The following is a 9557-nucleotide window of genomic DNA, read 5'->3' on the forward strand; positions in this document are numbered from 1 at the left end:
TGTTCATTGCTGCACTGTTCACAATAGCCAAGATATGGAAATAACCCAGATGCCCCACTACAGATGAAAGAATCAAAAAATTGTGGCACCCATATACAATGGAATATTACACAGCCATTAGAAAGAACAAAATAATGGCATTCACAGAGAAATAGATGGAACTAGAACAAATCATGTTGAGTGAAATAAACCAAGATCAGAGAGACAAACAGCACATTGTCTCCCTGATAGGCAGATGTTAAATTCAAAATGCAATGAGATATGACAAAGTAAACAGGACTCTAAAAACAAAGGATCTCTTCTTAATTCATCGTATTGTTTTAGATGACTCTATGTTCTTGACTCCACATATGGTATATACATGGGCACATATGAAGAAGCTAGGAGAAAGGCACAGAATCAGAGGTAAACAGGTGAAAAAATACAGCAGAGGGGTCCATCAGCTGTACTGGACACTGATGAAAGTGAACTAAGCAACTCAAGGGCAGCGATGGGAGGGAGGGAATGAAAGGGAAAAAGGAAACAGTTTACACTAGGAAAAAGGAAATAAATTTACATATCATCCTATTTGGAAGAAATAATCGTACTGTCAAAGTTTTTACGGTTCACAGATTTATAGACCATGATAATGACAATTCACTTTGTGAAAGCTAAAATATGTTTGTGACTTTACCTAAGTATCACCATCCTACAATATTGTGAAATTTATGTAATCACTTAATTTCAATAAAGAAAATTTTTTTAAAAAGTAACAGTGGAGACCACTTAGACATAACAATGACTATTGTTGCAGTATTTACTATAAGGCAAGCAGTTAACTGTGCATTTGATATACTAGATTAATTAAAATATACTATGCTATATAATATAGAATAAACATACTTTACAGTTGTGTGTACAAGAAAGAAAGGAGGAGGAGCAAAAAAAATGAAGAAGAGGAGGAAAATTAGATGCTATAATACACAGGATACAGGATTAGTCTCCAAATATAAAGTTGGCCCTCTTTCTGTGTAGATTTGCCATCACACAGTTAACCAACCACAGAACAAAAATATTCAGATAAAGCTGCATCAGTACTAAACATGTACAAATTTTTCCTTTCATTTCCACAACAATATATTTACACCACATTTACATTGCACAAGATAATATATCTAAGAAATGACAATGTATAAAGGTTTACATTGGTTGTATGTAAATTTTATGCATCCTTAGATTTTTGCTATCCACAGGAAGTCCTAGAATCTATGGATTATTCCCCAGTGCATATTGATGGACAACTGTACCATAGTGTAAAAAAAAATAGTCCTGTCTTCCTGGTCTTCCTGGAGTTTAGTTATCTGCATTGTATTAGTGATATAGAATTCTTGTGCTTATGTACATTTTTAATAAAAATTTCCTGTTCATATCTCATTGCTCCATTTGATATTCATTTATTCAGTATGCATATTATTCCCACCTCAGCAAATGGGACCTCAATTCTTCCAAATGGGCAAAATGAAAGTGGTGAAATTATTACAACTCTTCTTTTTCTCTTACATTTAATCTTCCTGTCAGCTATTTTGAATGTAGCTCAAATACAACTACTTATTTTTTCACCATTCCTACCTCACAGTCTTAGTCAAAGATAAATCATCTCTCACGTATGTGTTTTCAATAACTACATTATTGATCTCCAATCTTCTATCCTTATGCAACTCCAACCTCTGGCCCCTGTTATACAAACAAAAACATTGAGACACCAGGCTTTGGGGACAGTTTATATAGAGAAAAGTATATTAGGTTCCCCTTTGCCTACTGGATTGTGATGTAATTAATAAGGATATAATAGAAGTAAATATCAAACTCATCCTCAGTTTATGGGTGTTGAGCACACTCCCCCAGGGCCACATTGTCCCTCTAACATTCTCATCAGACTTCTACATATTTGCTATTCTTTCTGCCTGAAACATTTTCTCCCAGATAGCCTGGTAACCAAATTAATCTACCTGGTTTTTATGGACATACCTAATCCAATCATTTAATATGAAAATTTTTAATCTTGGCCTAGGATATATCTCTGGGGTACTTGAAAAAAGCAAAACAAAAACCACATAAAAGGAAAATTTTTATATGCTAGACTATATAGATTCCCAAAGTGGGCTGGGAAGGTAGCTCAGTGGTAGAGTGCTTGCCTTGCATGCATGGGGCCCTGGGATCCATTGCTCAGCACCACATAAGCAGAAAAGAACTGGAAGTGGAGCCGTGGCTCAAGTGGTAGAGTGCTAGCCTTGAGCGGAAGAGCTCAGCGACAGCACCCAGGCCCAGAGTTCAGGCCCCATGACCAACTGAAAAATAAATAAATAAATAATTTTTAAAAAGATTCCCAAAGTGACTGGGGGAAGGGATAAAAGCTGTACTGAAAATATTACAGACAATAAATGAATATTTTCATGTTCCAATATTGTTAAGGGTTTCTGAGTAAAAGAGAATTAGAGGACACAACTTGGAAGTAAATGAAGACAGAATAAATGGTGAGAACTACTAAGAGACTTAACTTTCTAGGTGTATGTGTTTACATTTCAAAGAGGGATGAAACACAGAGACAGCTTGGACATTGTAAAACCAAAGACAGTTGTCTTAATCTTTCCCCATGAGACATTTATTTACATTCCAAGGTGTAGAGAATTCAGGCACTTTACTTTTCTCATCTTGTTTAAACAGACTAAGTTTCTCTCTTTTCCTCAGAAAGGAAACATAGTGGATGCTTAGATGCCAGGTAATAATTTCAAGGTTCCTTTCCTGCAGCCCAGTCCAGTCCCCTTACATGTCCACTGACTATGGCTGTCACTGCTTCACCAAAGAAGAAGAAGAAATTAAGCTAGGAGAATCAATGCAGTTATTGATTTTTTAAAAAGTTTACATTCAAGATAAAATAATTTTTAGAGTTATTAAAATCTAAACACATAAGACAATAATCTACCATGAAAGATAGCAGCAGGCACATCAAATAAAAGAATGAGCTTTTCAGTGACTTAAGAAAAAGGAATTACATGAAAAAGACAATAATGTTCAAGTGTATTCAAGAGATAAAAGGAAGCATAAAAAAATAAAAGCAGGGGCTGGGAAGGTGGCTCAGTGGTAGAGTGCTTGCCTTGCATGCTCGAGGCTCTGGGTTCGATTCCTCAGCACCACATAAGCAAAAAAGAAAAAACCAGAAGTGACGCTGTGGCTCAGGTGGTAGAGCGCTAGCCTTGAGCTGAAGAGCTGAGGGACAGAGCCCAGGCCCAAAGTTCAGGCCCCACGACCTGAAAAGCAGGTGGCATAAAAAAGATAATAGATAAATTAGAAAAATGTAACTAAGAGAAATTATAGACATGAAATGGACATTGAAATTAACAGAGGACTTGGTAACTTGAGCTAGAAAAATTAGATAACACTGAAGAGAAAATTAAATAAATAAATAACAAAAACACTAAATTAAAAAATAAATAAGTGAACAACATGTTAAGTCCTAGACACCAATGACCAAGAATTGTATAACTTATATGTCTTAAAAATTAGCTACCATGAGCCAGGCACCAGTGACTCATGCCTATAATCCTCAATACTCAGGAGGCTGAGATCTGAGAATCATGGTTCCAAGACAACCTGGGCAGGAAATTCCATAAGACTCTTATCTCCAATTAACTATCAAAAAGCTGGAAGTGTGAGCTGTGGTTCAAGTGGGAGGATACTAATCTTGAGCAAAAAAAAAAAATGCTTAAGGACAGTGCCCCTCTTTTGATTTTTCTGTATTAATTAGAGATAGAAGTCTCATGGAATTTTCTGCCCATTGAACCACAACCCTCAGATCTCAGCTTGCTGATTAGTGAGTATTACAGGTGTGAGCCAATGGTGCTACACTATAATGAAGTTGTTTTGGTTATTTTTGAAAGAGTGGCTCACTTTTTGCCCAGGTCAGTCTGTAGAGCAATTCTCCTGTTTATATTTCCAACCAGGCACATGCCATCATGCCCAGCTTTTCCTGTTACAGTTAGGAGAAGGTTCACAAACATTTTACCTGTGCTAGCATTGCACTGTAGTCTTATTGATCTAGCCTTCTAAATAGCTGGGATTACAGGGCTGAGTTACTAGATCCACCTATGATCAATTATTGAGGGTTTAAAATTAAGGTAAAAATAAAATATTAGACAATTTATGGAAGGTAGAACAAACAAAATAGATAAAAGTATTCTACAAAACAGAATGAATAAATAAAAACTGGTTGAATTCATGTTTCCTGAATCAAATGTACATATTAAAACTTACAGAGGAATCTCTATAGAAATAGAAATTCTAACTTCTTAGCCAGTAAAAGATAAAGAAAATGTAATCAACATAATATGAAACAAGAAATAGAAAGAGTAGGAAAATAAGTATAATAATAAAACACAAAAATTACATGGTAAAAATATATTACCAAATTTAATAAATATCAAACACAATAGTCAGCATCTTAAAAGAAATTCTCATGTTACTTTTGAAAAAATCAAACTATGTGATCTTTTTAACAGATATACCTGAAGTATGATAATTAAGAAACGTTGGCCACAAAGCTATAAAAATAATGAGTTTTAAGACAAACCAAAATTTTATATACGTCAATTATCCAAAATAGAATTTAAGGCAAAAATAATGATAAAGAAGCTATTTATGAATAGTCAGAAGACTAATTTCCTATAAGATAGAACAAATATCAATCTGTATTTATTTCCCAACATAGCTTCTCAACACATAAGGGGAAAAAATTGCAGACTTACTTAGGAAAATATAGATTAAACCTGTATGTCTTGTGTGGATTGGGTAAGTGTCCCTCAAAGGGCATGTATTAAAGGGTTAGGGCCAGCTATGGCTCTACTGGAAGGATTTTAACAAGTAGAGGCTAGCTAGTGGCTCCTGCCTATAATCCTTGCTCATCAGGAGGCTGAGATCTAGAGCACTGAGCTTCAATACCAACCCTAGCAGAGAAGTTCCCTAGATTCTATCTCCAAATAATCTGCCAAAAGCATGGGAAGAGGAATGGTGCGTGTGGTAGAACACCAGCCTAGCAAGTATGAAGCCCTGAATTCAAACCCTGATATTATCAAAAAGAAAAAGAAAAAAATAAGTCTGGCTTAGTGGGAGTAGTTAAGTCACTGAGTACATACCCTTGAAGAGGATAGTGGGATCTTAGTCCTTTCCTCTTCCTCTTTTTTGTGTTTGGACTCCAGCCAAGAAGCAAGCTTCACTACACATTTTTGCCATGGTGTTCTCTGCTTTCCCACAGGTCCAAATCAAAAGGGACAAATACAGACTAGAACCTCTGAAACTATGGGTTAAACAAGCCTTTTCTCTTCATTAATTGTTTATCTATGGTATAGTAACTGCAATGAAAGCTAGCTAACAAAACGTCTTTTACCCTTGGAATACATAAATCATAACTTGAAATTTTTATAAGAAAAAATTAACAAGTGAACAACAAATAAACTAAAGCATATTTCCTTTAGTAACTGAAAAATTGAGCAAAAGGAAAAAGATAAACTGTGCTGTCCAAATGATACAGCTTTCAGAATACAAAGGATTAGAAAAGCTTGTTTTTAAAATGCAGCCTATGAAATACATCAAGGTAAAAACTACTTTTTGAGGTCATTTCTCAGATACAGATATGCTAATTTAGAATAATTCTATCCATTAAAAGTTTCATCATACTCAAATAGGCTAACCTTCAGAATCAGAATTACATGTAATTACTGCAATTAAAGAATTAAAAGTTAATCTTAATTTACTTTAACTTCCATTTAAATAGCTGTACACTATTACATTGGACAATATAAATTTAAAATAATACTAAGAGAAAGTACATTTCTCTAAATGTTTACATTATGAGAAAGGTGACACAAGAGGTTGTATCTTCATTGCTGTTGTTTTTAAGGTACTTATAATGTACTGTGTGATTTTTTGTTGTTTCTCTTGTATGTTCTCCCTCCATAGTATAACCCCTGTTTTCAGTGTATTTAATTCCAGTGCCCTGCATCTTGTATACACAGTTTTATAATTTGGGGAGGGTCTTGTACACCTCATTGTACAATGGGTCAACCTGTATCCCTACTTAAACATTTTGTTTTTCCCTTCCCTTCCTCAAATTATACCAACATCAAATACAGTGAAAACTGGGGTTATACCATGGGAGAGGAACATACAAAGCACAAAAAAAAAACACATAATACCTTATAAATACGTTAGAAACAATAGCAAGAAAGAAAAAAACCACTTGTGTCCCTATGTTACGGTTCATTTCACTTAACTTCATCTTATCTGGTCATATGTGCATAGCTTTTTACCTTTTCTGCTTGTCCCAGACATATATTAGTTATTGCAAGTAAGGGAAACCATGGGACCTATGTTTCTTTGGAACTGGCTTATTTCACTTAATATAATTTTTCCAAGTCTTGCCATTTCCTAACAAATGGGACAATGTCATTCTTTCTGATGGAGGCATAGAATTCCATTGTGTATATATCTCTCTATAGCTAAATCTATATCTATATCACATTTTCTTGATCCATTCATCTACTGAGGGGCATCTGGGTTGGTTCCATATCTTAGCTATAGTAAATAATGCTGCAATATACATAGTTGTGCTGGTAGCTTTCGTGTGGTTTTGTCTGTGATCATTTGGGTAAATGCCCAAAAGTGGGATTGCTGGGTCATAGGGGAGCTCTATGTTGAGTCTTTTGAGGAACCTCCATACTACTTTCCAAAGTGGTTGAACAAGTTTACACTCCCACCAACACTGCAGGAGGGTTCCTTTTTGGCCACATCCCCTCCAGCATCTGTTGTTATTAGAGTTCTTGATTTATAGCCATTCTAACTGGGGTGAGGTGGTATCTCAATGTTGTTTGTATGTTTGTTTTTAGGGGGGTCCGGTCGTGGGGCCTGAACTCTGGGCCTGGGCGCTGTCCCTCAGCTCTTCAACTCAAGGCTAGCGCTCTACCACTTGAGCCACAGCGCCACTTCAGCTTTTTTCTTTTTGCTTATGTGGTGCTGAGGAATCAAACCCAGGGCCTCAGGCATGCAAGGTTAAGTGCTCTACCACTGAGCCACCTTCCCAGCTCTCAATGTTGTTTTGATTTGCATTTCTTTTATGGCTAGAGAGGTTGAGCATTTCTTCATGTGTCTATTGGCCATTCTTATTTCCTCTTCAGAGAAATTTCTCTTTAAGTCTTTAGCCCACTTGTTTATCAGGCAGTTGATTCTTTGAGGATCTGTTGTTGGGGGATTTAATTTTTTGAGTTCCAGGTATATTTTAGATATGAGACCCTTGTCTGTTGTATGGCTAGTGAAGATCTTCTCCGAATCTGTGGGCTTTCTATTGAAATTGCTAGCTAGGGAGGGGAAGGGAAATAACAAAATGCTGAAATAAGGATAGAGGTTGACCCATTGTAACAATGAGATGTACAAGACACTATGTTGAAAATGAACTTTACAACTTTTGTGGGGGGAGGGAGAAGTTGGGGAAGTGGGGAGGAAAGGGATAGTAGGGGAAAAACAAAGAAGGGGGTAACGATGCTCGATAGGAAATGTACTCATTACCTTATTCATGTAACTGCATCCCTTCTGTACAGTATCTTTACAATAATATATATATTTAAAAAAAGAGAAAGGTGAAAAGCAAAATCTTTAAGAAGATAGAATTCAATTTAAAATTAAAGGACATAGAATAAATTATTTAGAAAGTAAGAAAAATTTATAAAGCTTTTTAAAAAAGAAAAGTTGTTTATTTTATTAACATTAGTTATACAAGGGGGTTACATATTCACAAGTCCATTTATGTATAGCAAAGCTTCTTGATCAATATCACCTATTTGCCATTCTCTTTCCACCCCTCCTCCTTCTCAAACTAGTCTCATCAAATTGCCTTGCTCCAGTTTCACATATTTATATAAAATATTTTCACTATATTCACCCTCCTTCCCCTTCACCACTCACCTGTCCCCTACCATTAATTCCTATATTCCAGACAAGACAGATTTCAACTTCATAATACTCTTTTGGTGGTGGTGGTAGTGGTGTTAAAATCATGCCACAGTTGTTTTTTTTAAGCCTAATGAGACAGACATATGTTGGCAAAAATATCTCAAAAAATACATAATCATACAGTCTGGGGAGGTAAAAAGTAAATATAATAAAAACGAACTTTTTTCAAACTTAAAGAACTTTCAGAATGAAAGAATTCAGTAGACTTAAGACTTCTAAAGACATGAAATTTTTAGCAAAAGCTATCTATCAAAATAAAACAGAACAAAAGTTTCCCCAGATGGTTTGCAGCAAGTCTACTAAAACTTCAAAGAGCAAATAATCCTTATATTCCAAAAATAGTTCTTTAAAAATAGAAAAAATAATGTAAGTTTGAAAATAATTCACCTACAGAGCACATATATGCATATGTGTGTCAATCTTATTAACACAGCTGTGTCTATACTAAATAAAATAATAAAATATAGTCTAGCAATGTAATTTTAATTACAGTACATAAAACTTCATGTATGAAAGCAAGGATGCTCTACTAATAAAAACTCTACTGTAACCAGATGCCAGTGGCTCACACCTGCAGTCCTAGCTACTTAGGAGGCTGAGATCTGAGATCAAGGTTCAAAGTCAGCCTGTGTAGGAAAGATTGTTATTTCCAATTAACTACAAAATTAAAAACAGAAGTGGAGTTGTAGCTTAAGTGGTAAAATACCTACAGCAAAAAAAAGTTCAGAGACAGTGCCCAGACCCTGAGTTCAAGTTCAAGGACCAGCACTAAAAAATAACCCAAAACCCTGTGTTATAATGTCACCAGTCAAGGGTCTAAAGGGGGGAAATATAAAATGAAATAAAAAAACAGTATTAGTAGCAATTGAACTGCTGGTTGTGTTCCAAAGTCTAAGACATATACATATATATATATATATATATACACATGTATACATATATATGTATGTATATATACATGTATTCTTCATAAAAACTTTATTTTTATAAAAAGAGAAGCTGAATCACAAGGAAGTCCCATATCATACACCTTACAATTGGCAGTGTCAGGATTTGAATCCAGACTGACCACAAAGTCCTAATATAACTACCTCTCAAATCCATTATTGCAGGGCACAGGTAGAGAGAACATACTAGTAATAGAAAAAAGTGTCTTAAATTTGAAGAAAAAAAAGTTTATATACTAACCAACAACCTACTTCATGATAAAAGATTAAAGCACCCTATTTAAAAAGAAGAACAATGAAAAGTAAAAAAGAATTCCTGAACCAGATTACAGTGCCTCATATCTATAACCCTAGCCAGTCAGGAGGGTGAGATACAGAAGATGGTGGTCCAAAGCCAAACCAGGCAGAAAAATCCACAAGATTCGATCTCCAAAACAACCAAAAGAAAGCTGGACTGGCAGTATGACTCAAATGATACACTTCAAACCCTGGAGGGAGGGAGGGGGAGAAAGAAAGAAAGAAAGAAAGAAAGAAAGAAAGAAAGAAAGAAAGAAAGAAAGAAAGAAAGAAAGA

Source organism: Dipodomys ordii, unplaced genomic scaffold, assembly GCF_000151885.1.
Source record: "Dipodomys ordii isolate 6190 unplaced genomic scaffold, Dord_2.0 Scaffold22, whole genome shotgun sequence".
Taxonomy (NCBI): Eukaryota; Metazoa; Chordata; class Mammalia; order Rodentia; family Heteromyidae; genus Dipodomys; species Dipodomys ordii.